At 43.2% G+C, this 16,978-nt stretch overlaps 1 protein-coding gene and 1 long non-coding RNA gene across 2 annotated transcripts in view; both read right to left on the bottom strand.

Annotated features, from left to right (window-relative positions):
* The window catches only part of DOCK10 (dedicator of cytokinesis 10), a 270,818-nt gene that overhangs the window by 222,265 nt on the left and 31,575 nt on the right, over window positions 1-16,978 (bottom strand). The gene's annotated exons all lie outside the window — the stretch shown is intronic.
* On the bottom strand, window positions 8,354-11,246 carry LOC121014489 (uncharacterized). The gene is made up of 2 exons (XR_005783240.1): window positions 10,674-11,246; window positions 8,354-9,431 (listed from the first exon to the last, which is right to left on the bottom strand). It is a non-coding gene; the product is annotated as an uncharacterized LOC121014489 (long non-coding RNA).

Genomic DNA, 16,978 nt, shown 5'->3' with positions numbered 1-16,978 from the left:
ACAGGAAGACTTGTTGCTGATATATACCACATTCCCCCTGACCAGTGTTTTTTAAAGGCTATACTGGACATCCTAAGCAGTGCTGAAAAAGAGGTAGGAGTGCTCTGAAGAGCTAGAAGGACAAAGAAAATATTAGAAATGAGGCAGTAGAAGGAAGTTCAGCCAAATGCATTTCCTTTCCCTGGAGATCAAGTCATTGCCAAAGAAGCCAGGAGGACTTTAACCTGTAGGCTCCCTGCCCTGGTCCAGCCGATTGACAGAATCGTCACCCCAGTGAGCTCTACTGGGTACAAAGCAAGGCTTTCTGGAGCAGGAGCAGATTGATGGGAAGGTAACAACAGGGTCCTTTGGTATTTCTTCGCAGGTATGATCATTCTGCTGTGCCACAGACCCGAATTTGCCATTACCTGGATTTGTGACCCAGAGCAAATGAGCTTTTTTTAAAAAAATTTTTTTCTAATGTTTATTTACTTTTGAGAGAGAGAGAGAGAGACAGAGTGCGAGTAGGAGAGGGGCAGAGAGAGAAGGAGACGCGGAATCGGAAGCAGGCTCCAGGCTCTGAGCTGTCAGCACAGAGCCCGACGCGGGGCTTGAACTCACAGACCACGAGATCATGACCTGAGCCAAAGTCAGAGCCACTCAGGCACCCCAGCAAATGACCTTTTGGGCTTTGTTTCCATTTCAGTGAAAGCAGATGATAGGAATTTATTCCTACCTTATACAATGGTGGGATAAATGAAATAATATGAACAAAACACTGAACACTCTTCCTGGGACATAGGAAGGCCCCAATAAATAGAAAAGCTCTATTATTGATAAGCTCAATGCAGGGACTTCCATAGTTGACGGTTATATACCAAGAGAGCCAAATGTCCCTTTCACTGCTGGGTGGCATTAGCAGTCACGGAAAGACAGAAAACCTCCTTTAGAAAAAGAAATCTCTGAGCTCCCAGCATTTTAGAACAGAAGAATGTGAGACAGAATACAGGATGTTCATGTTTACCCTTTAGGCAAAGTATTGTCATCCTGTTTTCTATTTAAGAGCAGAAAGGGACAGGAGGGGAACTCATATTTCATGAGGAAAGGAGCTGAATTCTGACTACAGAACATAACCCTCCCTCCCCTTACCCCACTCTGACCCCCACACAACAAGGACACCCGAGCCCTGCCCTTCACCAAAGGACAGGCTACTAACGTCCCATCAGCCTGTGGCCGTCTTCCTGCCAGTCTAGACTGGTTCCTTACCCGGAGCAGGAAGTAGCCCAGCTACCGGGCTGAGCTTCTGGTCACAAAGCTGCTCCTGCATGGAGATTTTTCTCAGGGCTGCCGGATTACATGGGCTGAGATCCCAGCCATCGTGTTGGTATTGCCTCTCCTTTGATAAGTTCTTAAACCTGGCCGCACATGAAATTCCCCAAATTCAACTTCATGTGCCCTTAGATATTTAGAAATATTGGTGTGGTCAGGTGGGTTTTTGTTTTGTTTTGTTTTTTTGAGAGACAGAGAGTGGGGGAGGAGCAGAGGGCGAGGGAGAGAGAAAATCTTAAGCAGATTCCACACTCAGCGTGGAGCCAGACATGGGGCTCAATCCCACAATCCTGGGATCATGCCCTGAGCCAAAATCAAAAGTCAGATGCTTAACCAACTAAGCCACCCAGGCGCCCCTTAGTGTAATCTTAATAAAGGTCTAATTCTTAAATATGGAGAACAAACAGAGGGTTCCTGGAGGGATTGTGGGAGGGGGGGATGGGCTAAATGGGTAAGGGGCATTAAGGAATCTACCCCTGAAATCAGTGTTGCACTAGATGCTAACTAACTTGGATGCAAATTAAAAATAAATTTAATTTAATTTAATTTAAAAAATAAATAAAGGTCTAATTCCCACCCAACAGGGGGATGAAAGGAAGGAATTTCCTATGAACATACTTTGGCTTTTAAAGTACAAGTGATTACTACTGTAATCTGTGAATAAGGATACTGACATTTCAGATCACTTTATAATTCATTTACTATATAAAATTTACTTATTTACTTATTAAAGTTTATTGATTTCGAAAGAGAGAGAGAGAGAGAGAGCGAGCCCGTGCACACGCGTGAGCAAGAGAGGGGCAGAAAGAGAATCCCAAGAAAGCTCTGCATGGTCAGCACAGAGCTCGATGGGGGGCTCAATCCAAGGAACTGCGAGATCAAGACAGGAGCCAAAACCAAGAGTCAGATGCTTAACCGACTGAGCCATCCAGGCGCCACTATAAAATTTATTTTTAAAAGAAGTGCTCATCAATTTATATTACGGCTGCCTTTGTAGGAGCTAATGATGATAAAAGCCTTATAATCAAGTTTAACCTGATCATCCGAGGCAGTGCATATACTCATTTATGACTAGCCAACTCTTGAGCCTGGTTTTGAGTCAGGTCTGTCTCTTACTAGCTTGATGATCTTTAGCAAGTTACTTAATCCCCTGACTTCAAATGCACCACAGAGGACTGCTGTCAGAATTAAGTGAGGCAATACACCTAAAAGTACATAGGCACTACTAGGTATTTAAGTGAAGAATACAAAAATACTAATTCAAAGGAATATTTGCACCCTGATGTTTATAGCAGCATTATCTACAACAGCCAAAATATGGAAGTAATCCAAGTATCCACTGACTGATGAATGAAGAAAGAAGATGTAAAATACACACACATGTATCTGTGTACCTCCACACAATGGAATATTACTCAGCCATCAAAATGAATGAAGTCTTGCCATTTGCAATGATATGGATGGAACTAAAAAGTATTACACTAAGCAAAATAAGTCAGAGCAGGACAAATACCATATGATTTCACTCATATGTGGAATTTAGGAAGCGAAGCAAACAAGCAAGAGGGGGAATGAAAGAGAGAGAGAGAGAGAGAGAGAGAGAGAGAGGCAACCCAGACAGACTCTTAACCATGGAGAACAAACTGATAGTTAACCAGAAGGGAGGTAGGTGGGGGGATGGGGAATAAGGCAGGCACTTGTTGTGATGAACCTTGGGTGTTATACGGAAGTGTTGAATCACTACATTGTACACCCGAAACTAATAAGACGCTGTATGTTAACCAGCTGGAATTGCAATACAAACTTTTTAAAAAAGCGCCCATCTCCTATGTCAACTGCTGTTTTGGACCGCTGCTACAAGGCGAGATCCCCTGGCATGGATATACAGCCATGGCTTCAGATTACTACCTATTTCTATTTAAAGACTGATCTGCACACTTTCGACAAACTCTGGACAAGACGGTGTGCAATCGGTGGGGAGTGTTTTCATGCTACTTTTAGTTATGAGAGGACGTGCATATTGATACATTGATGATGAAAGCGTGGCTCACCGTGAATGTCCGTAGATTCACTGTTTTCGAGACGTGAAAAGTAACCATGGCTACATTTCGGACTTTTTTGTGTTGTTTGGTTTTCTTGTTTGTTTTTTTTTTTTTTTTTTTTTTTTTTGAGAACAAGGTGTTGCATCAGCTTGAAGGTTTTAAAACACGTGTTGCTGACACTCTTGGCCCTAAACTTGCTTTAGCACGAAAAGGACACTATTGATTCTCCCAACCTCAATTTTTACAACAACCAAGTCTGTTGATATACTAGATAGACTTGTACCTGGCATAGTTGGTCCGAGGCATTTCAGCCTGTTGCATAATCAATACCATTTGCTTTGCTGGAATCGATCATGGGATAATTTGAATCAACTGGTAGGTTGTCCAAAGTAAGAGGGGTAGGCCATGGCTTGGCTTAACTATTTTTTTTTTTTTTTATAAAAATCCTGTGCAAGTCTTTTGCACCTAACTGCCCACATCTTCCATTTCTTTTTTTTTTTATTTTTTTTTTAACGTTTATTTATTTTTGAGACAGAGAGACAGAGCATGAACAGGGGAGGGGCACAGAGAGAGGGAGACGGAAAATCTGAAACGGGCTCCAGGCTCTGAGCTGTCAGCACAGAGCCCGACGCGGGGCTCGAACTCACGGACCGTGAGATCATGACCTGAGCCGAAGTCGGACGCTTAACTGACTGAGCCACCCAGGCACCCCCACATCTTCCATTTCTAAAAATAAATTTCTCTTATCCACTTAAGCCAGCACCTCACCTCCCTCTCTATTACAGCCCCATGTGGTGAAAGTTCACCCTCTGTCTGGTCTCCAATCAGGCACAGTAGGACCTGATGGCCACTGGGGGTGGGGAAGGGGTGAGAGAGGATAAGCTACTGAAATATATCAGAAATATCAGAACTAAATTAGTAGTAGAAATGAATCCTTAAAGGTCAGGCATCCATTAAAACTTCCAAGGGACTAGTAAACATAAATCTAGATGCAGTGATTTGCATGCTGGCACAGCACGGTTTGACACCTGTGTCCCAGTCCTGGCTCAGCCATGCATCAGCCGTGTGACAATGGAGAAGGGATCTAACTTCTCCGTGTCTTTTGTATAAACCGAGGAAAGAAAGTGTAGCATTAGTTAGGGTGATCATATAACCCACTGTCCAAATCAGGGTCCTTTGAAAGCAAAAGGGGGTGTTACTACTAATTATGCTAAGACTACGGTCATAAACAGGGACCATGCTCAGACAAAATGGGGTACATGGTCATTTGGGTAATATTTTCTAACGTATATGGTTGCTGTGAAACTCAAATAAGCCAAGCCGTGCGAAATTAATTACTCAAGGGTTGGGCATCAGGGTGTCAGTTAGCAGTGTGAGTGGGGCTGAGAGTCAAGGGATCCGAAGTGAACAACACAAAAATAAGCAGCACTGAGCAGCTTTCAAAGTTGGCTCTGCACGGAGGTCGGTTGGCTTGCATTTCATTTCAGGATGGGAGGGGTTGCAGGCCCCAGACATCAGGGGAGGTATGGAGGCGACTTTCCAGCACGGGATGGGGTGCAGCAGGCAGAAGCAGATTAAGATCAGCATGCACTCCTGGAGAGAAGCTGGAGCGAGGGACAAAACGGGATCTGAAGCTTCACTGGCCACACTGACTTCGGATCTGGGGGGAAAGGGAAGGAAGAGAAGAGAAAAGGAGGGGAAGGGAGGGGAGGGAAGGGAAGTGGAGGGCAGGGGAGGGGAGGGGAGGGGAAGGAAGGGAAGGGAAGGGGAGTTCCACCTCAGTGTTCATAGGACCACCCATGAACTTGGTCTGCCCTATAGCTGGGGTCCCTAAAACCTCACCTCTAGCTTCGAAATCTCCTCCATCCCTCAAATGCCTAGGTCCACACTTCCTTCTAGATATTTTGCTCCCCACTAATCCAACATTGCCTTTGGGCTTTGTTTCTGAATCAGCTCTGCCTTGCAACGGTCCTACCGCTTTTAATCGCTGCACCATTTATCCCTGCTGCCTCCTTTTTCATTACATTACTGCCCATGTGCAACGGGAACACAAGCACCAGCACAGCTCACACGCACCTGCTGATGGAGGACGGGGTCAGAGAGCAGCCTGTGTTGGGATTTTCCATGCGACCCAGTGCCTGATGCCACAGGCGGCTGCTCTCAGGAACAGTGAGCCTAAGACTTGAAGCCCAGAGCTTCCAGCAAGCCAAGGAGGACCAAGGAGAAGCGGGAAAGAGAGTCATCTGTAGACGTGCCGCGTAGTCCATAGCCACAGGGAGGATTAGATCGGAAGACAGATTCCCAGAGGGAAGACGGGTGTCCAAAAGAGAGCGAAGAACCCAAAGGGACTCCAGAAGGGTGAGCAGGATGTGAGCGTGCAGGCATGGGACATGGTCAACATTCTGTAAACAAGCACATGTCGCTCCAGCTGTCTCCTGTCTGTGTTTTCCCCAATGCGGATTCCAAAAGCTGTGAAGTTCCGCACTCTCAGAACTCCTGGGGACTCATGAACACACTCCCCTGTTGCAATTCCTCTCGTCACCCCCACCGCCTGCCCGATGCTACTTCTCACCGCTTTCCATCTCAGGGTATCCAAGAGCCAGATAGAGATGCCCCCCCCCCCCAAATGGCAATCTATGTAGGTTAGAGTTCTGCCGACTGTCAGTTTTCCATGTATTTTCTTAACATGTGCCTCTTTTACTGTGTGTCTGAGTCAGCATGAGCAGACGAATAAAAATGAATGAATAAGTAGCAAACCAACTTACTAAAGTGATTCAGAAGCATCTGGCTTTTCTTGGCTTAGCACCTTGGTGTTATTTGTATTATTGTCCTTTTTAAATATTTACTCAACATCCTCCCCAACCCCTCTGGTGTCAGAGGCAAAGGGGAGCTTCCCCTTCATCAGATCGCCGCTTCCAACCTCTTGCTTTCTGGATGGTTCCTCTCCCCTCCCCTGGCTCCTTCTCCTCAGCAGCATAAAAGCTTCTCCCGCGTATTAAATAAACAAACAAGAATAAAACCTCCCTCGGCCCTGGAATCTCTATGACTACAGCACTCTCCCTCGCCTTCCCTTCCAGGCAAACAACTGGAAAGAATCATCTAAAGACCTTATTTCTCTCCTTCCTCTTCTCCCACTTGCTCTTGACCCAGGGCAATCTACTGCTGACACTTGCTTCACTGAACTCACTCCACCAAAGGGTCACCAGTCAGCCCTCTGACACGGGTTTTGTAAGGAACAGAGATGGCCTAAGTCTCTCGATGTATTTTGTTCTCTTACAAACGTGTTGCTCTTGGCATTTCATTCATGGTATGAAATTTTTTGTGAAAACCTTCCTCAGGGTGGCTTCAGCGTGGTGAGTTTCCTGAAGCCACAAAAGTTATGTCCTATCATTTGTAATAAAGCACTGGGATCACTCAGGTCACACACGCACACATGCACGCGCACACACACACACACACACACTGATTAGCTTTTCATGCATGGTTGCTGTGCTTTCTAATGGTCTGTGTGGCTGGTTTCTAAAAACACAAGGAAAAAAATCATGACCTCTGAGGAGCTCCTAGTGTCTGGAGATACGTACTCTGTTCATTACAGTCATTAGTGGAACTGTGCTTTCCGCGTGTGGAGGATCAAACCGTAAGTGATTTAAAACAGAGGAAGAAACAGTCCACATTTTCTCCCCTCTCTCCTTCTTCTTTTTCTTTATTGTATGGTAAGACCCTTAACATGAGATCTACTCTTTAAATAGATTTTTAAATGTACCTTGCGGTATGGTCGTCTGTAGGCACAATGCTGTTCAGTGCATGTCTAGGACTTACTCATCTTGCAGAACTGAAACTATACCCACTGATCAACGGCTCTCCCTCTTCTCCTCCCCTGTGTACTTTCTTTTAAGTGACATATTTATTTTTTTTTTAGAACAACCTGGTTCACTTTTACACCGTATTAAGGACTTCCTGCACACATCTCGTGGCAAGGAAGAATGCTAATCCCCCCAGGAGGCCAACAGAATTTCAGCACGCTCCCAAGGCCTTAAGGGCGTCTTTGCCAACAGTAGGGAAGGACTAAGGGATTGCGAATGGAGAAGCCATGAGACACCCATGGCTTCCGTGTCTTTCCTCCGGAAAATAAAAAAAGATGCCAACGCAGGGCTGTGGCTATTACTGGAAAGGAGATTGGTCACTAGAAACTGTGTTAATTTGGCATTGAAGGAGTTAACTTACCAAAAAGATGTTTCGGGTCAACAGTGGGCAGCCAAGTAATGTTACGGGCAGTGATATCTTATCAGTATTTTAAAGTTATTGGCTTTGCAGGGATTGTAGAAGTAAGAGGGGAAATAATGGTAATAGGCTCAGCAGTCTCTCACAGTGATGTGTATTTACCACCAAGTATGAAGGAAGCAATAAGTAGATGCCAGACGCTTTGGCAAGTCATGGGTGGGGCTTACAGAGGCTTGCAACAGTAGACAATAGGGTTTCTACAACACAGTTGTATTCAAAGTCAATGGCAGGACAGACAGAGGCAGTTAACTTGGACAGGGAAGTTAGTTATGGTTCCTCAGAGGCTGAAGTCTTTGAGTTGTGTCATGAAGGATGAATAAACGACACTTGGGAGGTAAAGTGAAGAAAAGTGTTTCAAACATAAAAACCAATGTCCCTCATGAAGGCATCCTACTTCTGGAGGCCACATCTGGAGGCAGATGTCACTTCTCTGCTAAATGTTGAAATCTCTAAATACAGGCACACCTTGTTTTATTGCACTTCGTAGATAGTGTTTTGTTTTGTTTTGTTTACAAACTGAAGGTTTGTAGCAACCTTGCATTGAGGAAGTCAACTGGTGCCATTTTTCCAACAGCATTTGTTCCCGTGTCTGTGTCACATTCTGGTAATTGTTGCAATATTCCAAACTTTTTCATGATTGTATCTGTTATGGTGATCTGCGATCAAGTGATTAACAGCTTGCCGGAAGCTTGGATGATGGTTAGCATTTTTTAGCAGTAAGGTTTTTTTTTTTTACATAAGGTATATACATTTTGTTTTTTTTTTTTTAAATACACAATGCTATTGTGTTCTTAATAGACTACAGTTTAGTGTAAGCATAACTTTTACATGCACTGGAGACCAAAATATTCATTCGACTTGCTTTACTGCCCTATTCACTTTACTGCAGGGGTCTGGAACCAAACCCACATGATCTCTGAGATATGCCTGCGTAAGTGTCGCCCCCTGGTGTCCACTGTGAAAAGAGGCCTCAAGTGCGAACCCTCATTCATCGTCTTTGCCAGATTGTTTTATAAAAGTAACCAAACCGTCATCCTCAGTGTTATTTAATCATCGCATCATGTATCCAAGTTTTTGTTCCTGAACTGCACGGTGAATAAGAGGAAGCACAGACCAAGACCTACAATAACAACAGTATGAGTCTTTCTCAGTGAGTTCACGCGAAGTAAACCTGCTTCTTCTTAGATGACAGACAACAAAGAGAATTATTTCCATTCATTTCTTTGGCCTTAAAGGCTGAGATCTGTCTACCATTCAGTTTTCTTTAACTTACGAGTATAACGGGATACAGGAAGTGTTTTAGTGACTAGTTACCACAGTATGTCAATAGCCAGACCAGCCAGTCTCAAAGGAAAGAAACAGTAGATGAAATCTCATTACGCACCCCTCCCAGAACGGGCCTGTGGTATCGTTAGATGCTCAGTGCACACCAAATAAGTGGTATGAGCCATATCAGTGTGGCCTGCCCTGGTGTGGACAAGTGAGAACGAAAAATTAGAGAAAATGATTAAGTGCCATCTCTAAGAACGGAAAGGAATTTCAGAAGGTTACAGGCTTGAGTTAGAGTTTGCGGCACACCTACCACCTCAGGAGGGTTTGGATTCCCCCTGGTGGGAGGTAGCAGGCCTTTATTTTACCGATTCACCAGGATACGGATCGTAGGAACAGAACTACCCCCTGGGCAGTGCAACTTTCTCAAGTACAAATCAGAGAAAAGACCCACAGTCCTGAAATTATGCTTCACTGATGTTATTGACTTCGGGTTGAATCAAATAAACGTTTCGTTCAAGAATGGCACGTCTAAAGCAGAGAAAAAAATTTTCATAGCTGTTAGTCTCCAGGGAGGTTTTCTCTAGTAATAGTCCTTTTTCCAAATTTTATGGACCGGAGTTGTTGGTATATCATTAGCATCTTTCAACCCTAATGGCATTTGTTGTCTATGAAACTACAAAAAATATCATCCCTTTAAAATTCTGTAATATGCACTTATTCTGATAAAATAAGGTCAGTGATTCCCAAGCCACTTTGGGGAGAGAAACCATGTTGTCTTGCACGAACTGCTCAAAGGCCACGGGAGTCCCACTTATACTCTTGCCTCAGGTCTAATGATAATAGAAGTCACTGTTAAGTTCAGTCAGGTCTACCAAAAGCAAATATTATAATACCAAAACCAAGGAGCTATTTAATAATCATAAAAGTGATGACGACTAACATTTCTTGAGCATGGCCCGAATGCTCAGCATTTTCTCATTTCATCTGTGATGTGAGTGTCATCTTATCCCTTGTAGTGGGTTAAACGGTAGCCCCTCCAAGAGATGAGTACACATCCTCATCCGTGGAACTGGTGAAGGTGACTCTATTTGGGAAGAGTCTTTGCAGCTGGAATTAAGTTAAGGATTTTAAGATGAGATCATTTTGGATTATCGGGGTGGACTCTAAATCCAAAGGCAGGCGTCCTCATAAAAGGAGGGTGGAGGACACGCAGAGAAGAGGGGCCACCTGAGAATGGGCCGGAGATTGCGATGACACGGTCACAAGCCAAGGAATTGGCTCCAGGGAGCTACTAGAAACTGGCAGAGGCAAGGAAGGATTCACCCCTAAAATCTTCAGAAGGAGCACGGACTTGTTACCTACTTGATTCAAGTCTTCCAGTGTGTGAAAGAATAAATTTCCGCGGTAAGCCACATAGTTTGTGTTCATTTGCTATGGTACCCCTGGGAAACGAACGCATCCCTATTTTAAAGCTGAGAAACCTGAAGCTCAGAGAGGTTAAACAACTTTCCCAGGGCCACACAGCTAGTATTAATATATGGGAGAGCCATGTTTGCATGCGTCGTTCTGATGCAAGAATATGGGCTCTAAGCATAAAGCCACAGGCCTGGCTTAAAAGTCTGGAGAGCATTTATTTTCCTAAGTGAAAACCATGAATGCCTAGTGTGCTGATCAGAGTTTCAGAGCAGCCCCTTCCGGCAGCTTCCTGCCTCCAGAATCAATTGTTTGCATTAAAAGAGCCATTAGGGTCTATCCATCAGCAATCCATACCTCTGTGGGGCCCAGCTTCCAACTCAGGGAGAAGAGAGTTCTGCATTCGGCCCCCAAAGTAGCCGTCAGGGCCTTGCTTTCTTTCTCTAATCATCCGGATGATCATCTCTACTCAAGCTGGGCAATAAGACAAGAGGGAATGAACGTTAAATTAAATCTATAAAGTGCTTGAAATCAATCACGCCTTCCGTGAAACTAATTTTAGAAAAGAGGTCAGCAGGTGTATTGGAGTCACTTTGGAAGAGAACTGAGAAACGGGGCTTCCTGTTGTCTTTAGAAAGAACTTCGTTGTCGTGAGATGGAATCTGTCTTGCCTCTACATCGGGGACAGCTGCCCTAGGGAAACAGCAAGTCTCTAGTAGTCAAAGTCGTGACTTGATGCTCTAAGAACAGGCTTCCCCTGCTCCCCTCCCCCCTCCTGAAGAGCAGCAGTCACCGATCCATCATCCACGGGCCACCAGGCAAGCTCTCAGGGACACAGCACATGATTTCACTCAGTGGTAAATCCACGGAGGGGACAAAACAAATCTTTAAAACATGTAAAGTTTTGGGGCGCCTGGGTGGCTCGGTCGGTTAGGCGTCCAACTTCGGCCCCGGTCATGACCTCACAGCTCCCGAGTTCGATCCCCGCGTCGGGTTCTGTGATGACAGCTCAGAGTCTGGAGCCTGCTTGGCATTCTGTGTCTTCCTCTCTCTCTGCCCCTCCCTCGCTTACGCTGTCTCTCTCTCTCAAAAATAAATAAACATTAAAAAAAAACAAACATGTAAAGTTCATGCAATTCCAATTGGATCTCCACTCCAGCAGTGTTGATTGAATGCTACTTACCTATGGGTCAGCAACTTGATTTTTGCCAAACTGTTTTATCACCTGCTAGTATATCCTTAACATCCTTTGAGTCAGTGTCTTCATTTTTTTTCCATAAAATTTTATTTTCAAGTAAAACCATATGCCTTGACCATAAGTGAAATGGAGTATCAGTTGTCAAAAACAGAATAATGAAAAGCAATTTGAAAATATAAGGACAAAATTAAGTACGTGCTGCTATTCAATTCTACCTACCAAATTCTATCTGTGCTACTGATTCTACTGACCAAATGTTGCCTACCAAAGTTTAAGCCCAAACCCGCACTCTCTTTGTGAGAAGGGGAGACTGGCCAATGCTAGGCAGGTGGTTAAGGCCAAACGGACTCTAAGCAGAGACTTTATCCTTGGTGTAACCAGGAGCATTGAAAGAGAATCAAAAAGAAAGTAACTCTTCACAGCGTGAGTTGATGTTATTTATTTATTTTGGGGGGCCGATGTTATTTAAAGCTGTGTATGAAATCCCCCCGAAAAAATCCTGAGTATGATCAGCTCTAGGCAGTTCACACTTGGGGAAAGAGTGCTAACTTGGGAGGGGGGGAAGGGGGAGCAGGTAAGTAAAGTAATTTTAATACAATATATGTATACTTTAAAAGTTTAATTAATATGAAATCCACCTTCATTTTTCCCCCCACCTTTACTATATGGACTGTTTCTATACCTTCTATTTATTGCAATCTTTGTTCGAGTGGCACGGGTTACTGTAAAATCTCCTGATTTTTCTCATTGCAATCTTTCTCTGCTTCAGGTTAAGTTTACAAATTCACTCCTATCAGGGGCACCTGGCTGGCTTGGTTGGCAGAGCGTGTGACTCTTGATCTTTGGGTTGTGAGTTCAAGCCCGGCGTTGGGTGTAGAGATTACTTACAAAGAACATCTTTAAAAAACTTCACTCATATCACAACTGAAAACATCCACACCTTCCTTATCAGATGATTTCAAATGAGGAGGAAACTATAAGGCCCTTGTTAATCCAACTCTTCTCTACTAGGTAAGCTAATAGTGTCCTTGCCATGTCTTAAATATTTAAGCACTTGCTCATTTATGATCTTGCTTCTGTCACTTTTTGCACTTAGAGTCACTCTCAATGCTTCTCGTCAAAATCCTACTCATTTGCAAAGACAGCTCAAAAAGCACATTTGTGGAGGTGCTGTGATCAAAGCGATTTCTCTATTCTGTGTTTCTATTTTCTCTATCATACCCATTGCACACTGTCCAACATGAATTGTCTGGAGGTACTTCTTATTTGTATTGATAGTTTTAATGTGTGTGTGTGTAGGAAAAAAAAAAGTGTCAAGGAAGCTATAGCTAGCGTGGAAGAAAAATATTGATGGATATAAAAGTTGGCATCTCCTATTGTCTGTGTCTTCTCAACATCAATGATCTAGGCCTAACAAGTGTAAAGCAAACCTTGAAAAGGGGAAAGTAAAGCCTTTGGTTTTAGTAGAGGACTTGAAGCCAGGAGGATCCAAACTCCAAGCCCGGAAAATCACACCGTACTGTATGGCAAGAGCTCATTCACCTGCAACCTAGGTTCCGAGGGTCTATGGACAGGCCACAAAACCTGAGATGCACATATGCATCACAGAATTTATAAAAAGAATGCAAAGTAGATTCTGTCATCCACCATCTTGCCTGATGTTTAGTTCCAGCAAATTTCTAGAGTAGTTATTAACAGGATGGTTTGTTGGCTCTTGGGAAAGGAAAAGTTGGTCACGAAGAGTCACTACAAATCATGTGCATTGAATCAGGTCATGACAATCGTGTTTCCTTTTACTTAGGCCTGAAACAGGATGATTGCATGAATTTTTTAAAGGTATCTGATAAGACCTCAGAGATGTTTTTGTAGACACATTGGAACGTGGTTTCTAGCAGTGAGTATAACTGCTCTCTCTTGACTCTGTTGAATTAGACACATGCGTGAATGGAACATGTGACAAAGTCATGAGGCTGGTTTGTTGTAGATGACATAAAGGTAGAAGCAAAAGTAATTAATCGGTTGGCATATCCAGAATCCAAAATGTTCCCTCATGCAGGCTAAGTCTAAGAAGATGAACTTCAATGGAGAGTAAAAGTAGATCTTGATTTAAATTTTGAAAAATCCATGGTAGGGGCACCTGGGTGGCTCATTAGATTGAGCGTCGACTTTTGATTTCAGTTTAGGTCATGATCTCATGGTTGTAAGATTGAGACCCATGTCGGGCTCTGTGCTCAGCAAAGCCTACTTGGGATTCTGTTGCCCCCTCTCTCTCTGCCCCTCTCCCACTCACATGTGCATGTGCACACACTCTCTCTCTTTCAAAATAACTAAACTTAAAAAAAAAACAAACAAAAAAACCATGATGTTATAGAGATGTGATCTACCTGTGCATCATGGAAAAGACTTTGGTATTAGTATAAACCAGCATGTAGTTAAGTTGTATTGGCAGAAAACCAGTATTTATAAGAAAGGCAATGGTAATCCTGGTTTTCTTGACATTGATAAATGTTGAAAATGGTGTTCAGTTCTTAGTTGACAGAGTATGAAGGTTGTAGACAAACCAGGATCGATTTGGGAGACAGTAATGAGGATGCTGAACAATGTGTATAAGGAAGTTCTAAAGAATGATGATTATAGTTGGAAAGATAAGACTATATCAGGCAGGCTAATTGTTGTAAAAAAAAAAAAACCCAAAACTTAAAAATAGCCATGCACAAAGAGTTATGCCTAATTACAAGCGTGGCCAGTGATATGTATCTTATGCTTTGACAAACTCTTAGCATTTATTTTAGTAGTGGGACGGGAAAAGATGAAAATCCAGCAAACACAATATACTCAATATAACCCAAAGGAGTAAATATAAAGCCATTGTCAAAGTCCAGAGAAATAAATTCCAATTCCGCAAATAAGGAATGTTCTAGAAATAAAAGTTGTACTAAAAGTTGTAATAAAAGTTGATGGCTAATAAAAATGGAATTAGCCATCTTGCCATTCATTCAACAACTATTTCTTGAGGGAAGACTCTCTGTTATGCATAGTGACAGATACTGGGTAATTGACACGTATTCTTCTGAGCCAGTATTTTAAACCAATAACTTATGCTGATTTCAGGAAAACATTCATGTTTTTAAAAGATACATAAAAACATATTTAGATGGGCATTGAAGAGGGCATCTTTTGGGATGAGCACTGGGTGTTGTATGGAAACTAATTTGACAATAAATTTCATATAAGAAAAAAACACATTTATTAGCATTTATGCTTTTCAATAATCAGCTGTAATTCTTCTTTAATATATTTTCTTCAGGCTGACCTAAATTTCAGTGGGTCACTACCTAAATTTCCTTAGAATTAGCAGTTCGGAGCATTAGTATCGCTTCCTCTATCAAACGGTACAGAAATATTATTATGTACCAAAGATCACATTACAGAGCTAATGGGATCATGAAAAAAAAAAAAAAAAAAAAAGCCTAGCTCTCCAATCTTACAAATAAGGAAACTGAAATGTAATGGGGTAAGTACCTTCTGTAGTGACATACACAATATGAAAGCACAGGTCCGCCGAATCTGTCCTTAGTATTCTATCTGATACCCCATCAGAGGTCCATAATGCTCCTCAGGCCACTGTATGTGGGCACAGAGATGGACTGAACTGACTGAACAACCAACCATGCCAAATGAACACCATCGCCTCTGTTCCTAAACAAGGTCTCACTTGTAACGCTTAAACAAAATACGTGCCAGAAGATATGCATTTATCATGCTAAAATAAAGGCTCCACTGCAGATAGATTTACGAAAAGATTCCAATGTGGTAATCTAAGTGACTTCAGCCTCACATGATGTTATGGGGCCAGCAGCCAACGTTAGAAGGACCCAGTTGGGAAGTGAGGATATGGCGCCCTCTAGGGAGGACTGCTTGAAAAGTTAAGTCTACTCAGTAAGGGGTCATGGATGACTGAGTTTAAATAGTCCCGTTAAAATTTCATGTCACCGGTTGAAAGCTTTCAACTAAACTAAGAATTAGATTTTTAGCTAAGGTGTAATGTTCTATCTACCAAAACTAAAACATCAATCGCTGAATCAAAATATTAAAAATAGATGATATGAAGCTCTGTAAGAGAGAAACCTATGTAGGGAAGCTGTCTGAAGAATAAAGTAGTCTCAGCTAAACTTTTTTTTTAAAGTTTATTTATTTATTTATTTATTTATTTTGAGAGAGAGAGAGAGAGAGTGTAGGCAGGGCAGAGAGAGAAAGAGAAAGACAGAATCCCAAGCAGGCTCTGCACTGTCAGCACGGAGCCCTAAGTAGGGCTCGAACTCATGAACTGCAAGATCATGACCCGAGCCAAAATCAAGAGTCGGATGCCTAACTGCGCCACCTAGGAGCCCCTCACCTGAACGTCCAAGTTAGTATCAGGGAATTCTCCTCTTTGAGATTTCAAAAGCAAGAGTGTAAAATATTCACTGTATGCATTTATTTGCTTCAACCAAATTAAGAGATTACTTTTGCAATCATCCTTCCTATAAAAGACCTGTTTAATCCATCCCAGTGTCTCCCTGCAAATCTCATTTCACCCTGGGTGGTTTGTGGCAATGTTGGCAGAACGTCTGCAGAGAAGAAATACAGATGGAAGGGTGTGAAGGACACAGGGACAAAGGCACCTCCTGAGGTTTAAGAAAAGTCTGGCAAACTATATTCAGAGTTTGCTTAACAAGAAAAACTCTGCAACAGCCACAAATTCAAACTGGCCACTTAAAAGACCCACCCACGGATTTTCATTTTGACTCAACTGTATGCTTGGGTTCTACCCACACTGAACGATGCGGTCAAGCCTCTCAAATGGACGGATATGGGTTCCAAGACACTGAGAGGGGCCTCTGTATTGCCCTCTTCCTCTTAGCTGAGACACTAAGGCTCCTTTAACAGGTGTAGCAGTTAGTCGCTGCTGAGTGACAAACCACCCCAAAACTCAGGGCCTTACCAGAAATGTGACCATTTTTTACTGCTGAGCAGCTTAGCCGGGGATTCACTCATGTGTCTGCAATCCACCACGGTTCAGCCAGGAAGCTGTGTGAATCTCTGGGGCCTTGGCAGACGCCCCTCTTCCCAGTAAACATCATCCTCCAGAAGCTGGCCCAGGCGTTTTCTCCAGATAAAAGCGGAGGAACAAAAGAGTAAGCAGAGGCACTCAGGAGGCTGTTCCACCTCTGTATGTGGGCGAAGTTTATTCCTGTCTCATTGGCCACGGCGAGTCAGAACACCAGGCTCAGAGTCAGTGTGGGAAGGCATCCCCGAAAGTCCTGGACTGAGGGGATTTTGAAGAACCAGGACTGAGGGGATTTTGAATCAACCAGGTTGATGCAATCCATTTACCAGGACAGGGGACGGGAAGTGATAGGGTCCGACCGGAAGTAAAGGCACACACAGCCAATACCTCAGACACAGGTACGAATCACTACTC

Source organism: Herpailurus yagouaroundi, unplaced genomic scaffold (genome assembly GCF_014898765.1).
Source record: "Herpailurus yagouaroundi ecotype Mexico unplaced genomic scaffold, PumYag 202, whole genome shotgun sequence".
In the NCBI taxonomy this organism is placed as follows: domain Eukaryota; kingdom Metazoa; phylum Chordata; class Mammalia; order Carnivora; family Felidae; genus Herpailurus; species Herpailurus yagouaroundi.
The sequence above is the reverse complement of the archived record's forward strand: the minus strand, read 5'-3'. Positions and strand labels throughout refer to the sequence as shown.